Source organism: Petaurus breviceps, unplaced genomic scaffold (assembly GCF_028583685.1).
Source record: "Petaurus breviceps papuanus isolate PSGF00001 unplaced genomic scaffold, PetGlider_PUasm1.0 90897, whole genome shotgun sequence".
Taxonomy (NCBI): domain Eukaryota; kingdom Metazoa; phylum Chordata; class Mammalia; order Diprotodontia; family Petauridae; genus Petaurus; species Petaurus breviceps.
The window spans coordinates 3,795,578-3,822,857 of NW_027187374.1; the positions used below are offsets into that span (position 1 = coordinate 3,795,578).

At 37.2% G+C, this 27,280-nt stretch overlaps 1 protein-coding gene and 1 pseudogene across 2 annotated transcripts in view; both read left to right on the plus strand.

Moving 5' to 3' along the window:
• The window catches only part of BACE2 (beta-secretase 2), a 122,061-nt gene that overhangs the window by 5,512 nt on the left and 89,269 nt on the right, over window positions 1-27,280 (plus strand). The gene's annotated exons all lie outside the window — the stretch shown is intronic.
• Window positions 386-26,632, plus strand: LOC138151284 (microtubule-associated protein RP/EB family member 1-like; annotated as a pseudogene).

The following is a 27,280-nucleotide window of genomic DNA, read 5'->3' on the forward strand; positions in this document are numbered from 1 at the left end:
AACAGCAGAAGCAGCAAAAAGAGAAGGTCAGACAGTCTTTTAGCCCGAGAAACTTGAAGGATTGGCAAGAAAGGTCCATCTCACTTGGGTGAAAGGGGATTGCAAAGCATCCCAGCAAGACAGTAGTAAGCCCCATATCAGCAAACCAGTGGGAGATCCTGAGCCCAAGAATGGTGGAGCAGGCAAACACCAACATCAGGACCTCTCATGTGCCTCAGTATAGCCAGGGAAACCAGCAGACTCCAGTCTTGAGAACCATCAAGTGCTTCAGTTTAGCCCCAGGCAAACAGGTATCCTCCAGTGGATAGAACTCCACATGCTCAGCACAGGTCTAGGCAAACAAGAATCCTCCAGAGGCCAGACCACCACATGTTTCAATGTTGCCATGGGGAAATGCAGAAACACCCCACTAGGCCTTACCACATGCCAGACACCACCCACTAGGACCCCAGCTCAGGACCAAGTAAGCTGCCAGACCCCTACAGCCTCCAGCAGCATAAGCCTATCCCCATTCCACCTGCTCAATGCAGCACCAGACACTAGGTTCCCCCATGGACCTCAGGGCAATGTCAGCACAGCACTAGGTAAACAGCCAGGACCTTTAGCCAGTGGCACAAGAAGCTAGGATAGTGCCCTTCCACCCAGGAAGCAGAGCTCACATTTAAAAGAAAGGAAAAGGGAGAAAAATGATGAGCATAAAACAACAATAACAACAACAACAAAAGAATCTGACTATAAAAAGCTATTATGGTGACAGGGAAGATCAAGACACAAACTCACAAGAGTTTGTGTCAAAATACCTATGAGCAAAACACCAAAGAAATAAGGGAAATAGTCTCAAGCCCAGAAAGAACTCATGGAAGAGCTCAAAAAGGAGAATAAAAATCATTTAACAGAGGCAGAAGAAGAATTGGGAAAAGAAATGAGTGATGCAAAAAACTTATGGAAAAGAGTCAACAGCTTGGAAAACTGCTTAAAAATCATAATTGTCCAAATGGAAAAGTTTATACAAAAATTCACTGAAGAAAATAGCTCTTTAAAGAGTACAATTGGCCAAATGGAAAAGAAAGTAAAAGCTAATTGAGGAAAAAAATGCACCTTAAAAATTAGAATTGGGCAAATGGAAACTAATGAATCAATCAAACAAATTCAAAGAATGAAAAAAATGGAAGATAATGTAAAATACCTCATGGGAAAAAGTACCTGGAAAATAGATCCAGGAAAGACAATATCAGAATCATTGGACTATCTGAAAGCCACAATCAAAAGGAGGACCTGGACAGTATCTTTCAAGAAATTATCAAGGAAAACTGCTCTACTGTGCTAGAACCTGAGGGCAAAATAGACATTGAAAGAACCCATGGATCACCTCAGGAAAGCGGTCCCAAAATAAAAACCCCAAGGAAATTATAGCCAAATTACAGAACTATCAGTTCAAGCAAAAAAAAAAAAAAACACTATAAGTGGCCAGAAAGAAACAATTCAAATATCAGAGAGTCATAATCAGGATCACACAGACTTTGCAGCTGTGACATTAAAGGATCAGAAGTTATGGAACATAATATTCCAGAGGGTAGACAGGCTAGGACTATTACCAAGAATCTCTTGTATAGCAAAATTAAGCATAATACAAGGAGGAAAATGGTCATTCAATGAAAAAGAAGGATTTAAAGCCTTCATAATGAGATGACCAGAACTAAACCAAAAATTTGACCTCCAATATCAAGACCCAAGAGAAGTATAAACAGGTAAAAAGGGAAAAGAAAATATAAAGGATTCAATAGAGCTAAACTGTTTACATTTCTACACAGAAAGATGATACTTGTAACACTTTAAAAATTGTATCACTAACAGTACAGATAGAAGGAAGATGCATAGACAGAAGGCACATGTATAAGGTGAATTTCAGACAATGACATAAAAATATTAAGAGATGAAAAAGAAGGGTACAGTGGGCACAGAAGGAGGGGAGAAAAAGAATGGTAAACTATCTCACATGAAGAGGGGAGAAAGACATAGTACAGTGGAGGAAAAGATGGGAGGGTGGGTGATGGGCATCACTTGAGCCTTACTCTCCTCAGTATTGGCTCAAAGAGGGAATAATATATACAATCAGTTGAATATAGAAATGGATGTTGTAAGAAGGGATGCGAGTAAGGAAAGAGGGGCAGGGTGGGGACAGACAGAAGGGAGGAGAGATCAGAGGAGGTAGTAGACAGAAGTAACACACTGGTGAGATGGGAAAAGATGAAAGAAGAGAGAGGACAAATGGGAAAGAATAGGATTGAGGAAAAATACACATGTATCAATCACAACTGTGAATGTGAATGGGATGAAGTCTCCCATAAAATGGAAGTTGGTAGCAAAATAAATTAAAACTGGAATGCTATAATATGTTGCTTACAAGAAACACACTCGAAACAGAAGGACACACTCAGAATAAAGGTAAGGGGCTGGAGCAAAATTTTTTATGCTTCAGATGAGGTAAAAAGATCAGGGGTAGCAATCCTGGTCTTAAAAAAGTAAAAGCAAAAGTAGACCTAATTAAAAGAAATAAGGAAGGAAATTACACCTTGGTAAAAGGTACTATGGACAATGAAGCAATCAAATTAGAAGAGCCAGGAATATTCTACCTATCATATCTATGGGAAAGGGAAGAATTCATGAACAAATGAGATAGAGAGAATGACAAATCAGTTATGAATTCTGTGTCTTTCCATTTTATTCCCCCTATTTATATTTTTATCTCTCCTTTCACCCTTTTCCTCCTCACTAGTGTTTTGCTTCTGATCACTTCCTCCTTTAATCTCTCCTTCCTTCTATCAGCCCCCTTTCCTTTTCTTTCCTCTTTCCCCTACTACTTCTTCCCTGCCTTCTATGTACCCCTTTCCTATTCTTTTCCATTTACCTTCCTACTTACCTTTAGAGTGTGTTAAGTTTCTATAGCCAACTGAATGTGTATGATATTCCCTGTTTTAGCTAAATCTAATGAAAGTAAGGTTCAAACAATGCTTACCTCCCTTCCTTCTTTTCCTCTACTATAATAGTTCATTGTGCCTCTTCCTGTGATGTAATTTACCCATTCTGTCTCCCCCTTTGTTCTTCTCCCAGTACCATCCTTTTTTTTTATCCCTTAATTATTTTAGCATCACATCAAATTCAACTTGTTTCCACACCCTCTGTCTATATATACCCCTTCTAAATGCCATAATAAAGGTACAGTTCTGAGCTGGGGTCATAGTTGTGGTATCTGATGTGTGCTGAAGCCAGTTGGAGTTTTTCTGCTTTTCCCCAGGGTTGCACTGAACATGGGAGGTCTGCTGCTACAGGATTCCAGACCATGAGACTGTGCCAGTGCATGTGGTGGCTCTATGAGATAGAATCTGCCAGTTCTCCTGGCTATGCTAACACACGGGAGTGGTCCTGGTGTTGATGTTTGCCTGTTCTCATGTTCTGGGGCTCAGGATCTCTTGCTGGTTTGTTGAGGTGGAACCTGCCACCAGTTAGTTGGGGTGCTTTCTGTTCTGGACTATGCTCCTCTTTTATAAGTGATATGGACCTTATTTTCCAATCCCTTAAGTCTCGTGGATCAAGAGACTGGTCCACTTCATCTTTATGCAGGTTCCACTATTCCAGGATCTGTTCTGGAGTTATGTTTTATGGGTGTTCTGGGATGAGAATGGGAGAAGGACAACAGTCTACTGCTTATTTCACCATCTTCATTCCCAGAATTCCCTAGATTTATTTTAATTAGAAAAATTTGATCTTTTCCACTTCCCATACCAATTTGCTCAACAAATGAAAGCAAAAGAAAAACAAACCCCCTATTACAAACATATATAGTCAAGAAAAACAAATTTCTTATTGGCCATGTTGAAAAAAAGTATGTGTGGGGTGGCCAGGTAGCACAGAGAGTAAGAGCACCGGCCCCAGTGTAGGGATGACCTGGGGTTCGAATCCGGGCTCAGATACATAGCACCATACCCAGAAATAACTGGCCGTGTAACCTTGAGCAAGTTACTTAACCCCAATTGCTTAGCGGCGGCCAGGTGGCTCAGTGAGTAAGAGCACCGGCACCAGTGTTGGGATGACCTGGGGATTGAATCCAGGCTCAGATACTTAGCACCACACCCAGAAATAACTGGCTGTGTAACCTTGAGCAAGTTACTTAACCCCAATTGCTTAAAAAAAAGAAAGAAAAAAAGTATATGTCTCACTTTGTACCCTTGAGTCCGTCGCCTCTCTGTCAGGAGGTGGGTAGCATGTTTGTCCTTAGTACTTAGTATTTGTGGTTGTGGAAATTACAAGAATCTATGGGTTACCTTCTAAAACAAACCCAAATAAAAACTTTCAGGAACATTATAGTCAAAATCCAGACCTTCCAGTTCAAAGAAAAATTACTGCAAGCAGACAGAAAGAACTTAAGTACTAATTGTTTTAAAGTTGTTTGTCTTTACCATATTGTTATTAAGTATAAATTGTCTTCCTGGTTCTGGTCATTTCATTTTGCATCAGTTCATATGGTTGTCCCCAATTTCTCTGACCCCATCTCTTTCATCATTACATATAGCACAATATTATCCCATCAAATTTATATACCATGACTTTTTCAGCCATTCCCCAATTTATGGACATGCCTCAGATCTCCATTCTTTGCTGTCCCAAAAAGAATTATAAATATCTTTGAACATCTTTCATTAAATTGTTTTGCTTAGAACTAATCCTTCCCTTAAACTTTCCACTGATTCCCCCTTCTCCCTCCTATTTTCATGTTAAGCAAAATATATTTTTGTACTCATGTGTGTGTGCATGTATATTGTAGCCTTCTTTGAGCAGTTGAGATGAGAGTCTTCAAGAGTGAATTTCAAGGGGTGACTAGGTGGCACAGTGAATAGAGCATTAGCCCTGGAGTCAGGAGGACCTGAGTTCAAATCCAGCCCAAGACACTTAATATTTACTAGCCATGTTACTTTGGGCAAATCGCTTAATCCCAATTGCCCTTCAATCCCCCCTCCAAAAAGCAAAAAAAAAAAAAGTGAATTTCACTCCCCCCACAAGCCTCCTCTATGTTTCTATAAATGTCAACTTGCCCACCCTGATTATGTGAGGTAATTTTCCTAACCTTCTTTTCCTTTATTTTCCCCATTATATTCTTCTTCCACTCTCTCTGCATTCTCCTCATGAGATAATCAAGATATAACAGAACTATTCTCAGATCTTCTAATTAAACTCCCTCTATGATTTCTTATGATGATAGGGTTCATCAAGGATACATGTATCATCTACCCATGTTAGAATTTAAGGAATTGGTGGGTATTTTTTTTTAATGTTTCTTTTAACCACTATCTTTGTACTTCAAAGTTTCTACACAGTCCTAGTCTTTTCATTAAGGATGTTTAGGGGTCCTATTTCATTCAAGATCCATTTTTCCCTTTTAGTATTGTATTGTTTTGCTGGTGAAGTTTTTTTTTTATTGTAAACTTATATCCTTTGCCTTTTGCAACATATTACAAACTCTGTGCTTATTTGTAGTAACAGCTGCTAAATCTTATGTGATCTTTAGTACTTAAATTCTTTCTGTCTACTTGCAGTATTTTTTCTTTGATCTGGAAGGTCTGGATTTTGACTATACTGTTCCTGAAAGTTTTCATTTGGGTTTTCTTTTTCAGAAGATAACCCATAGATTCTTACAATTTCTACATTGCCTTTTTTGTCTAAGAGCTCTGGGCAGCTTCCTTTAAAGATTTTTAAAATAATGTCTAGATTTTTATTTTAGTCATAGCATTCAAGTAGTCTCATAATTCTTAATGTTTTTATCTTTAATCTGTTTTCCAGGGCAGCTCTTTAGACTATGAGATAACTTAATTTTTTTTCTAGTTTTTCTATTTTTTGACTTTTTAAAATATTTTTTGGTCTCATGGAGTCATTACTTTCTATTAGGTCCATTATGATTATCAGGGAGTTGGTTGCTCAGGTGAGGTTTTTATACCTCCTGTGCCAATTCATGCCCTTCTTCCTTCCATTGCTCTCATTTCTTTTCCAGTCATCTTTTCAAGAATTCTCATTTCACTGACAGAAACATTTTAAACTCTTTTTTTAAGCTCTTGCTTCATTTCTCCCAGGAATTCTAGTTTAATTGTGTCTACCCAGTTTTCTTTGAGGCATTACTTATAGATATTTTAGAGTCATTCTCTTCTCCTGGATTTGTCTTGAATATTCCTATCACCATGATAGCTTTTTATGACAGAATTCTTTTTTGAAAAATTTACTCCTTCTCCCAGCCTTTTTTCTCACTTTACACTTGATATTAGGACTGAGCTCTGTATCCTTCTGGAGTGAAGTAGTTCTTGTGCTGCTTTCTTGAGGCATTGAGACTGGTATTGTTTGAAGATTTCTGGAACATCTCAGACTTGAAACCTACAAGCTATAAGTACTCCCAAAGCAGTCTGATCTGAAGGAAAATCTTATTGCTACTCCCCTGTTGTGAACGCTGCAAGTTCCTGGCATATCTGAGCAGGAGTAGACTGCTACTGGACTCAATTCCCATCTGAATCTGTTCTCCTTTGGTTTGGAATTTATATTCTGGCTATTTTTTCTGCAGGCTTCAGAGCCACCTTCTGTTACTTGTGAACCTGCTATTCCCTTAGTTACATACCATAGCCTGCCCTGGGGGGGGGGGGGGGGGGGGGGGGACCAAGATAGTAGGCAGCAAAGCTGTCCTTTGGTGCCTATATACATTGAGGTTCTCTGGTGTGTGTATTAGCCACAATATGAGTCTTGGGCCTCTGTTTATTCTGATGTATGATAGCAATCCACAGCTAGTGAGCTTCTGGCCATACCCAGTAACTACTGATATCTCTCCCTATGCCTAACTATGATGAACAAATGACTGCATGTGACTTTATCTTGGATTTTCCCATTGGGATTTAGTCTCATGCAATGTCTAGATCTTTTCAAAGAGTTTGGTGGTAGAGATTATCATAGAGCTTTCAGCTACTTTGCCATATTGACTTCATACAGACTTCATTTCTAATCCAAATGTCCCATATATATTCCCAAAGGAAATATGGCTGCTACCTTAAGAAAAATCCTAACTTAGGTCTTTGGTGTGGGAAAGGTTATTAATATCTGTACTTATGTCTAGTATTTTATTGAATTTGTATGTTAGGTTAATTTTCATAATGTCTATCTAGTTATTTCTACCTTAACTACCTTTATTTAACTCTATAAAGTATCCTCTCCACCTCTGTGAGTGGTTTTATTTTCTGTTTCTATTCATTCTTTGAAACCTCTTATTCTACTGGGAATTTTAGAATGTTCCATGTCTACAGGTAATGTATAGAAAATGAATGAAATTTTATTTTAATCTTCATATTTTTAGATAATATTTCACATTTTCCTATGTTTTTAAAATCACTTCATAAGCAGACTTGATATTTTATTTCTTAGGTGGGAGGACTTAACCATGTGTTTCTGTCCACATTGTTAAGCACCAGTGCTATAGATATGTTAAATCTGGATTATCCCTATTAGTTTTCTTATTTATAATTTTTAAATATAGTATCAATATATAATACTTAAATATTCAGATAATCAAAATTATTTCACATAAAATAGAGTTGTCAATTTTTTTTCATTTATTTGTTTATTTTCTAATAGAAAACTGCGACACCAGGGGATTCAAGAAATCCCAGATGGAAAATCTCTCTACTAGTCCCTGCCAATGCAAAGTTATCCCACTAAGTCACAGATGAATCCCCACAATGTAACACCTGGGTGTTATACCTGATATGGATCCCCGCATATGTGGATCACCACATATAAGGTGCCCACATAAGCAAATGTCTGAATATACTACCAATGCTTTCTTGCATCACTCCATCCTCAAAACATCTTAGGTCCTCTTTAACATTCTCCAGCATAATTTCTTTCAACATCTATACAGAAATTCTTTTTATATTGAGTTGGAGCTTACAAGGAAAAAGATGCCTAGATGATTCCTAAAAATTAGAAATTGTTTTAGGTCAAATTTGAATTCATTCATTTAATGTTTTCTACTTGGAATTTTTTCCCATAGCATTAAAGTTTGCTTGCATTTTTATATACTGTTGTTAGCCTCTTGGATAACAGAATGTTGTAACTGAAATGGACAAACTCAGGGAAGTGAAGTAATCTAATCTCTAACATAAGTCAAATGAGAAAATGGATCTTAAAAATACTTTCTTTGCTACCAACTTTACTTTGGGTAGCAGTACAATAGTACTGGTGACTCAGCTGTTCACCAGAAAGAAACAGTTCCCATTTACAATAGTAGTATTGTTTCTAAAACTCCACCTCCATGCCAATGCTGAATACATTCTTGAAATGGTGATTCTCTTACAGCTTAGGGGTAGGAGAAAACTTTAACTGTAACAATAGTAGTAATTCTTCTCCACCGAAGAAGCAGAGTTATTTAGAGTCTGTATGAATGTGTTGATATATGCTGAACAGGATCTTGTGTATTTGTCTTGGCTTGCTAGTTAGGGCTTTGCAAGTTGCATCCTCTTTGACCTTAAGATAGAAACATATGAAGACATCCCAGACAGTCTACTCTGCTTTTTTATAGTTTTAAATGTATGTAACTATATTTATTCCCATATTTTCCATAGACATTTCAAGATTTCTTCACCTTTTGGAAATATGGCATTATTTAATGGTATGTTTTATAATGAGCAGGATCCTCAATGCAGTATCTTCTTTTCAACAAAATTATTGAACCATTTAAAAATATGGATATGGTTAGAGGAAACTGCAGAATGTACCCTTTAAGGAAAATTATAGTGGAATACATGAGAGCTTTAATCAATGAAATATCTTATTTTGATTTCAGGGGACTGATGGTGAAACAGGTTTCCCTCCTCATAGGAAAGAGGTTATGCAGTATTTTCATGAATATGGCATATATTATCATACATGGCAAAATAATTAGTTTTGCATATCTATATTTATTTATTTTTGCTTTTTGGAGGGCAATTGGGATTAAGTGGCTTGCCCAAGGTCACACAGCTAGTTTTTTTGTGTGTGTTAAGTGTCTGAGGCTGGATTTGAACTCAAGTCCTCCTGGCTCCAGGGCCAGTGTTCTATTCACTGTGCCACCTAGCCACCCCCATGCTTATTTATTTGTTGTAAGAGAGCATACAGTGGAAGGAGGAGAGTCATTAAGGAGTAATAGTGATATATATATATATATATATATATATATATATATATATATAATGCTTAAATTATTTTTAAGATAAATTCAGATAAATTTTAAAATGCAAAGTATACTGGATTTGAGTTTAAATCAGTGTTTCAATTGTGTGATATTTGGGTAAGTTACTGTACCTATCTGGATCTCTTTTCTCATCTGTAAAATGAGAAAGTCAGACAAGATGATTTGTAGCTTCCTTCTAATTTTCTAATAGTTTTCTTTTTAACTCAAGTATCCCAGGAGCTCCCCTAAAAGGTCAAGTTGGATGAAGAGTTTCATATTATAATTTAGAGCACTATGAGGATCCAGATCTTGACATTATATATGACATGAAATTTCTAGACTGCCTTTGCTAGTTTGAGACACTAAACAACTAAACTATTTTCCTTCAGAGTTGGGAGTAGATAAAGTAATGAGGTACAGTTTGCCATATTTGTTCCCTGATAAATGTCATTAAATGATCATTTATTTATTAAGCTTATTGCTTATTAACTTTAGGAACCTGTTAGGTGCAAAATACATGAAGGTATGGGTGCTAGGAATACAGAGACCTACACACTCATACACACATTCACACACATGTATGCACACACCTAGAACACATTCCCCTCGCCCTCAAGGAATAGTTTTTTCTATTGGTCATGAGGGCATTGTTGAAGGCTGGGGATGAATTTAAACTCAATATGGCAAAGCTGGAAACAGCTGATAAGGAATGTCTTTCCATGTGATTAATTTGTAGCATAAGGAAGCATGGGTAAAATGAGTGTTTTTGTATGGCACCAGGAAAGGAGTCAGTAGATGAAAAGAGACTGAAAATGAATAGAAGAATGTTTGAAGAGTATTTCCCAGAAGGAGTCAGGATAGGTTGGGATTGGATCAGTGGTGCATATATAAAGGGATTGACCTTAATTAGAAGGGCTATATCTTCCTCAGAAACTGAAGCAAAAGAGTATAAGATTGGAGATGATATAAATTCAAGACTTTGAGGGGATGAAAGTGAAGGCACAGCAGGAGTAATGCAGGAAAGTGGACAGGAAGAAATTCTAGGTCAAGATAAGGATGAAGAAAATGTTTAGAAGGAATGAGGTTGATGGAGAGGTGGGAGAATAGGAAATTATAGTCAGAAAGAGAAACACAGTAAATTTTGACATGGAAGGTAGTTGGTAAGATAAAGGGTATGATACACCCTTGTGGATAACTGAAGTGGAGTGGATGTACGCATCATGAGAACTCACCATTACTTCCAGCCCCTCACTTGTCACTCCAGGCTATCACCCCTATACTAGCTATGTTCACCTTCCTTCCCTATCCTGATTGCTTGGTGAAACAATTCATCTAAACATGGAATTGTTCTCTCAAGTCTCTTGACTCCTTATCCTAATCATCAATCTTGTCCTAACAAGACTCAGACTTGGATTACTCCCACTATCCACTACCTTCACTGTTATTCACATACAGTTGAATGAAGTGAGAGAAAATCATGAAATTGTGTTGACTGGGTCCACTATAAATTTGTGTTATATAATCTCAACTATCTATATTAAATCTATAGATAGCCTAGAATATCTATGTTAGTTTGGCTTAGATGTTAGGGCTAGATTTTCCTAAAGAAGGGAACTTAATCCTACTGTCAAACTAAAAATAAATCAAAGCAGTCAATATTAACTGATTTAAAGGATATTTCTTTTTACCATGTCAAGGCTAACCTTTCTACATGTACAAGTGATCCCGTTTCATCCTATCTTCTCTAGCAAATTACCCCACCTATCATCTTCATTCTCTCAACTATATTCAGTCTTTCTCTGTGTATCCTATCAGGTTCTCTACTGCCTAGAAATGTAATTGTATGTGATTATGTACTATAAGAAATGATAAGCAGGATGCTCTCAGAAAATCTGGAAAGACTTGCATGAGCTGATGCAAAGTGAAATGTACTGTGTTCAAAGTAACAGCAATATTGTAAGATAATCAGCCATGAATGACTTAGGTATTCTTAGCAATACAGAGATCCAAGACAATTCTGAAGGATTTATGATGAAAAACACTATCCATCCCCAGAAAAAGGGCTGTTGGTGTCTGAATACAGATTGAAGCCGACTTTTTTTAAAACATTATTTTTCTTGAGGTTTTTTTAATCATGTATGTTTTCTTTCACATGACTATTATGAATGTTTTGAAAGATACACATGTATAACCTATATGAAATTGCTTGCTTTCTCAGTGGGGGTAGAGGTGGGGAGGGAGGAAGGAAGAGAATATGGAACTCAAAGTTTTAAAAACAAATGTTAAAAAATGTTTTTACATATAACTGGGGGAAAATAAAATGCTAAATGAAATAAAAAAAGAAATATGACTATTTTTCCCCCATCTTCAAAATAATCCTCTCCTAATCTATCCATCCCCATAAGCTCTCATGCTGTATCTCTCCTCCTTTCTTTTTTTTTTTTTGCAACTTTTTTTTCCCTTTTGGAGAGCAATTGGGGTTAAGTTACTTGCCCAAAGTCACATGGCTATTAAGTGTGTCAAGTGTATGATGCCAGATTTGAACTCAGGTCCTCCTCACTTCAGAGCGGGTGCTCTGCACCACATAGAGCCACCTTTCTGTTGCTAAACTCCTTGAATAAGTCATCTACAATAGATGCCTCTGATTTTTCTCCTCATTCTCTTCTTAAATCTACAGTTTTCCTTCTAAATTCATCATTCAACTGAAACTACTTGCTCCAGAGTTACAAATCTAATAGCCTTTTTTCAGCCTTCATCCTTCTTAACTTATCTGCAACCCTTCACAGTCTTGATAGTGTTTGTCCTTGACAGTCAATTCTCTCTGGGTTTCTGTGACCCTATTCTATACTGCTTCTCCTCCTACTTGTCTGATCCCTCCTCAGTCTTCTTTGCTGAATCTTCACTTAAGTCATGCCTACTAACCATGAATATCCCATAGAATTTTGTCCAGAGGCACGTCCTTTGTTCATTGATGTTCAATGCCTTATGTCATACCAATATTGAACTTGAACAAGGAGGGTGCTGGGTTTGGAGCTGCATCTACCACATTTGGCATAGTCTTGGCAGACTGGGACAAGAAGAGATGGCCTCATGGTTCACATAATGGTTAAGATGTAGAATGAACCCTCGAAATACCAAGGAGGTGGATGATCTGATTAGATTGTGGGACTTGTCTGGCTCCTTGTCAGAACCCCCCTAATCTTATGTGGCAAGACCTCCTCTTGGCCCTGGCAGCAGGCCTCTGCTCAGGCAGAATTAGCTCTGTGGGTACTAGAGGAAGGCAGTTCAGAAGGATAAAGCACCAATGCCAGTGTTCCATGGTTGTTGTTGGCTTTGCTATAGAAGTTGTATTGCCAGCATAGTCAGCTAGACCAGAGCATTCAGCAGTTAACAATCAGAATTATTGTTAGGATGATCTAAATTCAAATACAGCCTCAGTTCAAACATAGGTTTGTAACCATAAGTAAACCATTTAACCTTTGTCTGACTCAATTTTATGACAAAACACGGGTAAGTAATGGTGTCCCTATCAAGCACGTGATAACTGAACAAATTATGATACATTAATAAAATTTTATCATATATTAGAAATTCTAAAAGGGATGATTAATAAGCATTCCACTTCTCCCACATCTATCTCTTATCCCCCCCTTATAAAAAATATGCATTGTCAATCAAAGCAAATTCACATATTAGTCACATTCAAAATTAAACATATCTCATTATGCATCCTGAGTCTATCACTTGTATGGAAACATGATTGTTCATTGCATTAATCAAAGTTCTTGAGGCTTTCCAAGTTGCTTGTTTTTAGAATGTTATTGTTATTTTATCATTTGTTCTTGTTCTGCTCACTCAATAACCTTTTCAGGTTTTGCCTTCTTTTTTGTCATTTCTTACCACACAATAGTATTCCATTGCATTCATATACATGACTTGTTCAGCCATCTTCCAATTGTTAGAAATTCCCTTAATTTCCACTTTTTGGCCACCTGAAAATAATTTCCTTGCAATAGCATTTTAAAAACAACTCTGAAAGACTTAAAAATTTTGATTAAGGGGATGGAGCCAAGATAGTGGAGTAGTAGCAGAAACCTACTTAAGCTCCTGCTCCAAGAACTTCCAATACCTGTAAAAAAATGACTCTAAACAAATTTTAGAGCTTCAGAACCCACAAAGTGACAGAAAAACAAATATCCCACTGAAGGCAGTGTGGTAGGCTGACAAGAAAGGTCTATCACACCAGACTGGGACCCAAGTGCAGTCACACGTGAGCCACATGGGCCCAAACCTGGGGCGGCCCCAACCCAGTGGCCCAGACTGGCCAGAGCAGACTTCAGGAGAGTGAATCACTAGCAGCTGTGGTGGTTTCCAAACTTCTCAACCCATAAACACCAAAGAGAAAGTAAAAGATCAGTGGAGAACTCTGTTGGAACAGGGTAACAGAAGAGCGTGGTCCATCCCCAGCCCCCAGTAGGAGAGGTGGCAGACGCACGGTGGCTGCAGCTGGTGCTGCATGGCTGCCCCTGGAGCTCCTGGCCTACAGATCATAAGGGGACAAAGCAATTATTCAGAGGATAATCCTTCTTGCTTTGACCTGCTTGAATCTGGGTCACAATCTTGTTTGGTGGTCCTGGGGTGTGTGGCCAGTGTTCCAGAGCTTGTGGTGGCTATACAGAGAGCACCCTACTCATAGCTCTGGCAGCTGCAAAAATCCCTGTGATTTGGGACACAGCTATCTCCACTATGGAAGCTGAGTTTTACCATGGCAAAGAGCTCAAAAGTTAAGTAATTGACTGGCAAGATAAGCAAGCAAAGGAAGCACAATCAGACCACAGGATCCTTTTGGGGGGACAAAAATGATCAAAACATGAAACCAGAAGAAGATAAGAAAGTCAAAACTCCTGCATCAAAAGCTCCCAAGAAAAATATGAATTGATCTCAGGCCATGGAGGAGCTCAAGAAGAATTTTGAAAATCAAGTAAGAGAAGTGGAGGAAAAATTGGGAAGACAAGTGAGAATGATGCAAGGAAATCATGGAAAGTGAGTCAACAGGCTGCTAAAGAAGACCCCAAAAAATGCTTAAGAAAATAACACCTTAAAAAATAGACTAGGTGGTTTGAACGAGACCTAGATGAAACTGGGGGTCCAGTGAGATAGGAGACGTGGCACCTCGAGAAGCCAAAGATAGCAGTTAATGTGTATTCAACTTCAGTAACTAGTGATAATTTGAGTTGACATGATATGCTGGCCTGGATCAATGAATCTCTGCAGTTGACCTCGACAAAGATTGAACACTTATGTTCAGGTGCTGCCTATTGTCAGTTTATGGATATGCTTTTCCCTGGTTCCATTGCTCTAAAGAAAGTGAAGTTTCAAGCAAAACTGGAACATGAATACATTCAGAACTTCAAGATCCTACAAGCAGGTTTTAAGAGAATGGGTGTTGACAAAATAGTTCCTGTGGACAAGTTAGTGAAAGAAAAATTTCAGGACAATTTTGAATTTGTTCAATGGTTCAAGAAATTTTTTGATGCAAACTATGATCAGAAAGGCTATGACCCTGTAGCAGCTCAACAAGGCCAAGAAACAGCAGTAGCCCCCTCCCTCATGACTCCAGTTTTGAATAAGCAAAAAAAAACCTCTTGGTTCCAGTGGTTCAGCTCCACAGAGGCCCATTTCTACACAGAGAACTACAACACCTTCCAAGACAGGCCCTGGCATGGTCAGAAAGAATCCAGGTATGGGAAATGGAGAAGACGAGTCAGCAGAATTAATCCAATAGATCAATGTATTGAAACTCACTGTTGAAGACTTGGAAAAAGAGAGAGACTTCTACTTTGGAAAGCTAAGGAATATTGAATTGATCTGTCAGGAAAATGAAGGGGAAAGTGATCCAGTGTTGCAGAGCATTGTGGAGATTCTCTATGCCACAGATGAAGCCTTTGTGATACCTGATGAAGGGAGCAAGAAGAGTATTAATAACCCATGTACTATACCAGTAGAGCAGCACCATCCAAATTCTTCACAAATCACATGCTTAACTGTAAAATACTCCCTTTTATTATTTTTAGAGGACTCACTCACTGGTTTCTTTTTAATAAGCAAAAAGTACCTCTTCTTAAAGTGCACTTTGCAGAAGTTTCACTCCTTTTCCAATGGGTTTTAAGTTAGGAGCTTTCATCTTGTGGCAGAGCAGTATTAACATCTAGCTGGTTCACTTAGGGAACAAAGAGGCAGACCTTAAGAACTCACTATTTGGTTGCTAGTAAACACACTGATATCTGAAAAAGTTGTTTTTATGTAACATATTAAAATAGAGAAATGTGGGGAAAACTCACAGAATGGGTTAGCTAATGCAAAATCTCAGTATAGAACTAAATAAATACCTTAAGAGTTTTAAAAATGTTTCCATTTGTCAAATTATAAAATGTGTGATGGGAGATTCTCCGTGCTTCATATTGGGGTTAGAAAGAACCTAAAGTTAGACATGGCTGTTTGAGAGGCCCTGTCATGCTATTTGGGTACTTACAGGTGTAAAAATTGATCAAAATTCAAAATAAAGAAATTTACTCTAGAAAAAAAAATAGACTAACTCAACTGGCAAAAGAGCCCCAAAAAGCCAAAGAGGAAAAGAATGCCTTAAAAAGCCAAATTGGTCAGATGGAAAAGGAATTTCAAAAGCTCACTGAAGAAAATAATTCCTTCAAAATTAGAGTGGAGCAAATGGAAGATAATGACTTTATGAGAAATCAAGATGCTATAAAACAAAACCAAATGAATGAAAAAAATAGAAGGCAATGTGAAATATCTTACTGGAAAAAAAACACTGACCTGGAAAATAGATCCAGGAGAGATCATTTAAAAATTATTGTACTACCTGAAAGCCATGATCAAAAAAAGAACCTAGAAATCATCCTTCAAGAAGTTCTCAAGGAAAATTGCCCTGATATTCTAGAACCAGAGGGCAAAATAGAAATTGAAAGAATTCACCCATTGTCTCTTGAAAAAAAATCCCCAAGAGAAAACTCCTAGGAATATTATAGCCAAATTCCAGAGTTCCCAGGTCAAGGAAAAAATACTGCAAGCAGTCAGGAAGAAACAATTTGAGTATGTGGAAACCCAATCAAGATAACACAAGACACAGCAGCTTCTACATTAAGGGATTAAAGGGCTTGGAATATGATATTCCAGAGGTCAAAGGAGCTGGGATTAAAACCAAGAATCTCCTACCCAACAAAACTGAGTATAATGCTTCAGGGGAAAATATGGCTATTCAATGAAATGGAGGATTTCCAAGCATTCTTTATGAAAAAACCAGAGCTGAACAGAAAATTTGACTTTCAAATGCAGGAAGCAAGAGAAGTATGAGAAGGTAAAAAGGAAAAAGAAATCATAAGGAACTTATTAAAGTTGGACTAGTTACATTCCTATATGGAAAAATGATAATTGTAACTCATGAGACTATTTGCAGTATGAGGATATTTGAAGGGAATATATGTACATGTAAACATATATGTATATATGTACATGTATACATATATGTGTATAGGAGGTGTATGTGTGTATAAATATATATGAGTGTTTGTATATGTGTGTACATGTATACATAGAGGGCAAAGGATCAGTTGAATAGGAAGGGATGATATCTAAAAAATAAAATTAAGAGGTGAGAGAGGAATGTATTGAGAGGAGAAAGGGAGAGATAGAATAGGGTAAATTATCTCAGATAAAAGAGGCAAGAGACCACTGTTACAATGGAGGGGAAGAGCAGGGAGATGAAAAGGAATGGATCAACCTTACTCTCACTGAATTTGGTTTAAGGAGGGAATAACATACACACACAAATCTTACCCTACAGGAAAGTAGGGGGGAAGGGGATAAGAGGGAGGATTATAGAAGGGAGAGCAGATTGGGGGAGAGGATAGTTAAAAGCAAACATTTTTGAAAAGGAACAAGGTCAAAGGAGAAAATAGATTAAGTGGGGGACAGGATAGGATGTAGGGAAATATAGTTAGTCTTTCACAATATAACTACCATGGAAATGTATTACATAACTACACACATACAACCTATATTGAATTGCATGTCTTCTCTGTGGGAGTGGATGAGGCAGAAGAAGGGAAAGAATCTTGAAATCAAAGTTTAAAAAAAAAATTTTACATGCAACTGGTAAATAAGATATAATCTTGTCCTACTAGAAAGTTGGGGGGGGATGGGGGAGTATATAAGAGAGAACAGATTGGGGAAAGAGGTATTCAGTAGGCTCACTATTTTGGGGTGAGGGGTAGGGGAAAGACAGGGAGAAAATTTTGTAACTCAAAATCTTGTGGAAATGAATGTTGAAAACCAAAAATAAATAAATAAATTGAAAGATTTTTTTTAATAATTTTTATTAATGCAGTGATGAAGCACAATTCTAGTAGATCATGAAGCATGCTACCTACTGCTTGATAGAGGTGATGGAATCCAGATGCTGATAAAGACATACATTTTTGGATATAACCAGTGTATTTTTTTTGCTTGATTTTACATATTTGTTAATAAGGTTGTGGTTTTTTAATTGGAGGGGAGGAATAAAGTAGGATGCAGAAAAAATAAATATTTGTTCATGGAAACATAAAAATTAAAAACAAAACAAAAGATTCAGCATTTTGTGATGATACAAATTAGAGTATATGTAGACTCCATACATTTCTAAAGTGAGAAGACTTTCAAATTCTTTCGCTGAGGGAAGCTGAGGTTACACCCAAACTCCTAAAACTACTAAAAAAGAAAGGAAGCATAGGGAGGCAACTCAACACCATGGAAAGAGCACTGACTCTGATGTGAAGGGATCTGGGCTCCAATCCTGCCTCTAACATTTAGTACCTTTGTGACATTGGGCAAATTTCTTAATCCATGTAGGTCTCAATTGTCACATCTATAAAATGAAAATTTTGGACTAGATTCCATCTCCATCTCTGATCTGTTAAGAGCCTTGAAAGCCCTGGAGTGTGCTAGATCCAGCTTAAAGGGCCTGAGAGACCTAGTTGTTAAATTTTCAGCATGAGCATTTACACTTTGGAAACTGGCAGAGGCTACAAATCAGGGCTTGTTTATTGTTTTGTTAATTGTCTAGACTTAAGGAAGTCATTAAGAAAAACTTTAATGCTACTGGATTTAACAGAATACTAATTAAATAAATAAATACCAATTAAATAAAAAAAATACACTGGTTATATCCAAAAATGTACCTCTTTAATCAGCATCTGGATTCCATCACCTCTGTCAGGCAGTAGGTATTAGTTAGGCAGTAGGGTTAATACTGTAATGTGAGAAATAAAAAATCCAAAATTTCTGGGAAATTTATAATCCATTAATTAGGCTAGCTATCAGTCAATAAATTGATGATCAGTTATTTCAGTAACCAGAGATCCTCAGTGGAGATTCCTAAAGCCTTTTCTAAAAACATTTCTAAAAGGGAATGTCCTTGACAAGTGAAAATCAGCCCTGATCGGTAGACATTTAATGAGGAGGGAGCTAGAAATCTTTACCTCCTCCTCCTGAGAACATGGCTTGATCATGAGACTCAGCAATCTCCAGCAATTTGGACAGGGAAATATATCACCCTCCAGATCTCTGGCCAGTTGTCTCCTTCTACAGCTGGGTCTTGCTAAAATTTTATGGAGGATACAAGGACAGAGGCTCCTTTCCCCAGGGTCAGAACTTGCCCAAACTGGATTCTGTTTATTCTCTAAACAGAAGTTCTGTCTACTAGAAGATCTTTTACCTAGATTGAAGAGTATTTTCCTTGAGGGCTAGAAGTAATCTCATCTACCAGCCTGGTCCTTCTGAAATGGACTGACCTTTTACTGGGGCTGGGCTTGAAAGAATATAGGAAAATAGCCTGGATCTAAATTTAATAATAGGTTGTTAATATCATAATATAGTAATTTCTTCCAGTAAGTAATAATACTACTACTTAATAATTAAGATTTAAAATTAATAATTAAGATTAAACTTAAAAGTATGCCATATATCTATGTCTTTTCCCTCAGACAACCAGTTGTTAAACATTCACCAGCATACTCCCAGGAATCCCCATTTTCCTGGATTGAGAATAACAAATGATTTACTGCAGAATAATTATGGGGCACTAAATTTGGGATTGTAGTTTAGTGGAGGTTGTTCCCTGGATCTGTGCTTGACACTAATTCAGGTTTGCCTTGTTGCTTCAGTGATTCAGAGCAATAAAAGGCATAGTATGTTTAACTTATAAATTAATTGTAACTAATAAATTTTTTTAAATAATTAAAGGAAATTATAAATTCAGTAGAGGTTAGTCAAAATAAAGAAGGCATTTTCTTCCCACCAAGTTTACAGACTCTCAGGTTCAGAACTCCTGGTTCTGAATTATCAGTGATCACTTTGTAAGTCCCTCAAAAATAGAAAAACTTCTATCAACCCCCAAACAGCAGCCAGTATCCAAAACTTTTGCTTTCTAAATTCTAATGAGATTTGTGTCCCCCTGGATTATTACTAGTTTATCTAGAATGTAAACTCCAAGAGAACAAAGATTGTGTGATTTAATCTCTGTATCTTGCTCATTGGCTTCCAACTAGGATTTAATCTCAACTTTCATTTTTTCCTAATTTGGGTTGATTTTAAATATAATCATATATTTGTGGGTTTGTAACAGAAAGCTCTTTGGCTAATTTCTATATTTTTGTATTAAGTGGATTATTCTGAAAAATATTTTTCCTTATTAAAAGTAACCTTAATTTCAAGTTATGGAGAAATGACATGACAATAAATTCTGTTTCTCTCCAGGTAAATATGTTCAAATGAGAGTCATTTCTAGAATTAAAGTTCTCAAAGGAACCAATTAACAAACAAAATCAGTAGCTTTCAGTAGTTCCAGGCAGCTTTCACCAGATGGTTTAGTAAAGTAATTAGCAATAATCTGTTAAATGAGTCATTATTTAAATTAGTTGCTAATTTTCCTATCTATTAACCTGCTCAACAGAGTGATACTGGAAAGATCTCTAGTTGCTAATCACTAGAAGTCTAACCTAGTTTTCCCCTTTAATACAGCATTTTGCCTTAATGCTTCAATTAGCTGATGGTTTTCAATAGGCTTTATTGCCAAATAAAATAAGAAATGTAGGGGAAAAAAGAGTAATGGAACAAATGAATAGTCTGCATTTACTTTTAAACCAGGTGGTAGATATATGTAGTAGCTGATTAGATTGTTAAATTGTTCCTAATGCTTTTGCTAATTGTTCCTGAGCCCTAAGATCCAATTTCATTAAGAGTAGCTGTTTAAGAACAGGATTGAGCAAAGGCATAGGGGTAACAAAAGCTTCTCTGGGCATATCAGGGGAATTTTGTATAGTATGAAACTCCAATGGTGGACTATCAGTGAACTTAGTGATCCTTAATATTTTTTCACTCCTTTCATTTCTTAGGTTCTTTGTCATACTTTGATTGGAAATTCAGAAAGAAAGTACTCAGGATTCAATCCCTCCTCACTGCTGCTTCTTATACTCATTATTTTCCTTTAAATATCAGCTCATGTGTCTCTGAGTTGAGGTCTTCCACCTAAACCCCCATTTGATAGTGTCTCCCTCAACACCAATTACCTAGAATTCATTTTGTATATATCTTTCATAGTTTTTTTTCATAGTTTTTCATATCTTTCATCTTTTCATATATATCTCAAGTACACATTATCTTCTTTTATAAAATGTAAACCCCTTCAGGACAAGGACTTATTTCATATGTCTTTATATTCCTACCACTTGGAACAATACCTGTCATACAGTAGGCACTTAATCAGTGCTTGTTGATTTATTGAAAATGGTAAATCTTAGGTCATTTTGGATTGATATTTGACTAAGCTGTCTTCTTTAGTCAGGTCTAGGAAACCTAAATACTTATTTGCATGACCTCCTGCTATTTTTGGAATTCATTTCAGACAGCATGAAGTTAAACCAAAATGACCTAAGAAGGTATTCTAGAAATTCCACAATAAATCAAGAAAAGATGTTGTGATATTGTCACATTTTAATTGTCAAAAGAAGCTCATGTCTCTTTGGTTATTTCTCTGTGAATCATATTCAGTTTCTAATTCAGAGGAAATTAATTTTTTTGTCCAACTATTTACAAAAGGGGAATAATGGTGCTGAATAAAGTTCCACATGTAAAATATTCCAAGTAAAAATATTTCAAGTAAAAAATACCCAAATTAAACATGTAAAATATTCAGGTGGCCCTAAAGGAGTTTGGCTTGTCTTTAGCTTACTTTGTGGGCACAACATAGACAGCTTGTTTTTCCATGAACATTTATTGTCTTATTTTGTGCCCACCTGCTATATATATTGAAGGATTTCCCTCTCGAAATTGTATACTTTTTGGAGTGAAATGAACAGGTATACTAAGTTGTGGGTCTAACTTGAATTATTTGAAATTAATCTTTGTTTGAAATAACATTTTGAAATGAGCTAATTTCATGTGTTGCTAATTTCATGGACCATTTTAACTGATCTATCTACCTGTATTCTTCATGTCTAGCTTATTCCTGAAACCTGGTTATCCTTCCAGGTCTTGTTTGGCCTTACAAGATTGCATATCTCTTGCTTACTGCTGAGATATTTGTAAAAAAAAAAAAAAGTTATTGGTATATAGTAGATGCTTATTCCCTTCTTCTTACTAACTTCTGGTACTTTCCAATTCCTCTATAATAGAAAGAGCACTCAATCTAAAGTCAGAGGTTCTGGATTCAAATCCTATCTCTGTCACTTACTACTTGTAAGGCCTTGGACAATCACACTCTCTCTGGACCTTGATTTTCTTCTCTGTAAAATGAGAGAGTGGGACTAGGTAGCCAAATAACATCCCTTCCAATTCTCAGTCTAAGATATTGTGAGCCAGCAATCCTGCCTGACAAACTGTATTCCTGATCTCCAGGTTTGCATAATGGAAAGCCAACAAGTACTTAGCACCTTGTTTCAATTGAGCCTTACCCTTGATTAATTATCAAGTCTTTGTTAAGAAACAGAACTAGTTAAACCCGAAGTGGGAGGAACTTGCTGATGCAACAGGAAGGGGCGGAACAGGGAGGAGTTAATGACCATATATAAGGAGAAGCCAAAGCTGGGAGAGACCAGAAGTGAGAAGGGGAATGGCTGTGGAAGCCAGAACTCTGTCTGCTCTGTCTGTGTTGATTTTTTATTGTGATACTTTGTACAGAAGCCCTGGCACTTTACTGGAAGCCCTAAAAGAGGATTTTCTTGTTGTCTGTTTACAGAAGTCCAGGAGGAGGGTTTCAGAGGTCCTGGGACCATACTGATGATGTGTGTTGAGTTCTCAGAGCTTGTTTGTAGGTCTGTGTTGATTTCACAGGGAGACAGTGAATTGATGATGGTGTCAGCAACGTGGATGGATGTTATTGTAGTTCTGTTAAGCTTTGTCTTCCCAGAAGCAGAAACTGTGAAGGACTTGAGGTGGACTGAACAGTGTGAGCTTCAATATGGAACTGGATGAAGAATTGGATGAGGAGTTGAGAGCTGCCTACCTGTGAATCCAGGTGACAATTGGATAGATTCAGGCAGGAGCTGGACCCATGGAAGAGGAACCATGGAATTTGGGAACCAGCCTCAAGTCAAGACAAAAAGACCCCCCCTTGAGTACTTAGTGCTGACTGAGAAGAATATGATTTACTGTGGCCTAGGTGTGGGAGAACTTTGTATTCTATACCTGGTACCTCTTAAGGATGATTGAGCTAAGGACGATTGGAGACTAATCTCCAATCAAGAAGAAAGAAGGCTTTTTGACTGAGAGATTAAGACAATGGGACATAGGGGTGGAGAACTTTGACCTTTGTACTTTGTGCCCCTTAAGGAGGCTTGCTCCTTGAGGATGATTGAGTTAAGACTTACTGACTGATTATATTTTTTGTCCCTTAAGGAGGCTTGCTCTTTAAGGATGATTGAGTTAAGGACTTACTGAATGACATCTTTTGCTTGAAACTATGTGGCCACTTTAGTGATGAGTTGTTATATCCTAACATTGTGAATGCTGTACTTTGGCTTCTGTGAATGTTTTGTTTTAATTTACTGCTAATAAATAGAGAGTTCCCTATACTATATTATGAGAACCTTAAAGCTATTCACAGCAGCAGTCCTCTGGAAAACTGCTCTTGCTTGGCTTTATAGTTGGTTTTGCCTTTTGGTAACTGGAACTAATGATTGACAAGATCATTCAGAGTCACATCATGGTAGGGTTGCAAACTTAAGCCAAGGAGTTTGACTTCTCCTCTATAGGCAATGGCAAAGTACCAAGGTCTTTTTGAGCAGGGAAGTAGTATATATAGTGTGGTGGGTGGGAGTCCAGTCTTGGAGTTAGCAAGACCTGGAATCAAATCCTGCCTCTGAGACCTACCTACTAACTGTTTGACCCTGGACAAGTCAGCTTCTCAGTTCCCCAGGGATGTCTCTAAGAGTCTAAGTTATAGATTGACAAGTGGTCTCTATCAGTACAAGGAGGGGGGCAAAGCCAAGATGGCAATGTAGAAGCAGGAAAACTCTGAGCTCCACCCATAACTACCTCAAAAATCTATCAAATATGTCTCTAAACAAATTTTAGAACTACAGAACCCACAAAGTGTCAGAGAGAAACAAATCTCCTGCTGAAGGCAGCCCATCAGGCAGGAGCCAAGCCCAGCCCTGCATGAGCCCACAGTTTTCACCCCAGAGCATCCCCGACCAGCAGCAGCTAGAGCAGACTTTGGGAGAGTGGATCACCAGCAGCAATGGCAGTTTCCAGACTTCTCAATCCACAAATGCCAAAGACAAAGCAAAAGGTCAGTGTAGAACTCTGTTGGAACTGACGTGGGGGGGGGGGGGAAGGAGGGGAAGGATTGGAGATATGGTCTGGTCTGGCCTCTGCCCCCAGAGCAAGAAGCAGTGGAGTTGCGGCAGCCATGCAGCTGTCTCCACATGGCTGCTTCAGAGCTCCCAGCCTGCAGATCCTAGGGAGTCCAAGAGACCATTCAGAGGGTAATTTCTTTTGCTTTAACCTGCCTGGATCTGGATCTTGGTCTTGGGTGGTCGTCCTGGGGTGTGTGACCAGTGAGCCAGAGCATGTAGGGGCGTAGAAAGGGAACCCATCTAATAGCTCTGGCAGCTGTGAAAACCCCAGTGATTTTGGACAAAGCTCTCCCCTCTGGAAGCAGAGTTCTACTGTGACAAAGAGCTCAAAACTCAAGTAATTGAGTGGCAACATGAGCAAGCAAAGGAAGTACAGCAATCCAACTTTAGATTCCTTTTTTGGGGACAAAAAGGATCAAAGCATGTAACAGGAGGAAGACAATGAAGTCAGAATTCCTGCACCAAAAGCTTCCAAGAAAAATATGAATTGGTTACAGTCCATGTAGGAGCTCAAGAAGGATTTTGAAAATCAAGTACGAGAAGTGGAAGAAAAGTTGGGAAGAGAAATGAGAATGATGCAAGAAAATCATGAAAAGAGAGTCAACAACCTGACTGAAGAAACTAACACCTTAAAAAATAGATTGACTCAAATGGCAAAAGAGGCCCAAGAAGCCAATGAGGAGAAGAATGCTTTAAGAAGCCGAATTTGCCATATGGAAAAAGAATTACAAAAGCTCATTGAAGAGAATAATTCCTTCAGAATTACATTGGAGAAAATGGAAGCTAATGACTTTATGAGAAATCAAGATGTTATGAAACAGATCCATACAAATGAAAAAACAAATAGAAGGCAATGTGAAATATCCCATTGGAAAAACCACTGACCTGGACAATAGATCCAGGAGAGATAATTTATCAGTACAAGGAGTATCCACACTGTGAGTACCCTATTCTGACTGAGAAGACCTTAGCTTAAAATGATCAAGGTCTCCTACTGTATCCAGGGCCATCACCAGTGGTCATGACTTGTGTCTTGCTGCTGGACCCCAGTGACTCTGGAAGAGGGAGTGATACTGATGACTTTGCACATCTCAGTTAAATCCAGTTGACTTCCAAGTCAAGACATCACAATCCTGATGTCTTTGATCCTCTTCAAGAATGAAGGACAAACAACAATAGTTTTAAACACCTAGGTACATAATGGGAAATATTGCTTATAAATCCATGCATTATTTGCTTTATTATGTCAATTTCCATTTATTTTTTTTTAGTATTTACACACAAATTTTAAGGCAAAAACATAAGCAACATAAATATAGTTCCAACAAAAATAGTCTGACAAAAACAACAAAATCCCCTTACAAAAATATAATGCCTACATATTTCCATTTTTATACTTTGTTTTTCCCATTAAATATAAAAACAATTTTATTATTTTTAAAAATTTTTTGAGTTCCAAATTATCTCCCACTCCCCTTCCCTTTCCCCTTCTTGAGAAGGCAAGCAATTTGGTATTGTGTAGTCATGCACATCATATTTCCAAATTAGGCATGTTGCAAAAGAAACCAGAACAAAATTTTTTTAACTAAAAGAAGCAGGCTTCAATGTGCATTCAGATTAAATCAGTTCTTCCTCTGAATATGAATAGTATTTTTCATCATAAGTCCTTCAATGTTGTCTCAAATCATTGTATTGATGAGAATAGTTAGGTCATTCATGGCAGATCATTGTACAGTATTGCTGTTACTGTGTACAATGTTCTCCTGGTTCTGCTAATTTTGTTTGTATCAGTTAATATAAGTCTTTCTAGGTATTTCTGACATCATTCTACTTATCATTTTTATAGCACAATATTACATCATAATCATATACCACAACTTGTTCAGCATCTCCAAATGATGGGCAGCCTCTTAATATCCTTAATATTCCTTGCTACCACAAAAAGAGCTGCTATAAAGATTTTTGTACATATAGGTCCTTTTCCCTTTTTTATGTTTTTGGGATATAGATATAGTAGTGGTATTGCTGGAACAAAGGTTATGCACAGTTTTGTAGACCTATGGGAATATTTCCAAATTACTCCCCAGGATATTTGGATCAGTTCACAACTCCACCAACAATGCATTAGTGTCCCAGTTTTCCCACATCTCCTCCAACATTTGCCATTTCCCTTTTGTCATAGTGGCCCATCTGATAGGTGTGAGATAGTAGTTCAGAGTAGTTTTAATTTGTATTTCTCTAGTCATAGTGATTTAGAGCATTTTTTTCATATGACTGTTGATAGCTTTGATTTTTTTTCTCCTGAAAAATTCCTGGTCATATTCTTTGACCATTTATCAATTAAGGAATTACCTTTATTCTTATAAATTAAACTCAGTTCTCTATGTACTAGAGACCTTTATCAGATCAACTTCCCTATAAACTTTCCCAGTTTTCTGTTGTCTTTCTACTTTTAGATGCATTGGATTTGTTTGTGCAAAAATAAAAAAAAAAACTTAATTTAATGCAATCAAAATTATCCATTTTACTTCCTGTAATGATCTCTATCTCTTGTTTAGTCATTAATCCTTCCCTTATCCATAAATATGACAGGTAAAATATTCCATGCTTCCATAATTTGCTTATGATATTATCCTTTTATCCAAAGCATTTACCCATTTTGACCGTATATTGGTATAATGAGCCTATACCTAATTTCTGCCAAATAGCTTTCCAGTTTTGTCAAATATTGAATTCTTATCCCAAAAGCATAGATCTTTGTAATTATCAAACAATAGATTACTATGATCATTTGCTACTAGATATTGTGTACTTAATCTATTCCACTGATTCACCACTGTTTCTTAGTCAGGACCAGATTTTTTGTTAATTACTGCTTTGTTAAACAGTTTGAGATCTTTCTAGTATGGCTAGGCCACCTCGCTTCACATTTTTTCATTGATTCCCTTGACTTTTTGTTCTTCCAGATGAATTTTGTTATTTTTTCTAGTTCTCTAAAATAATTTTTGGTAGTTTGATAGGTAGGGCACTGAATAAGCAAATTAATTTAGGTAAAATTGTCATTTTTTATTATATTGGCTCAGCCTACTCATGAGCAATTTATATTTTGCCAGTTGCTTAGCTCTTACTTTAT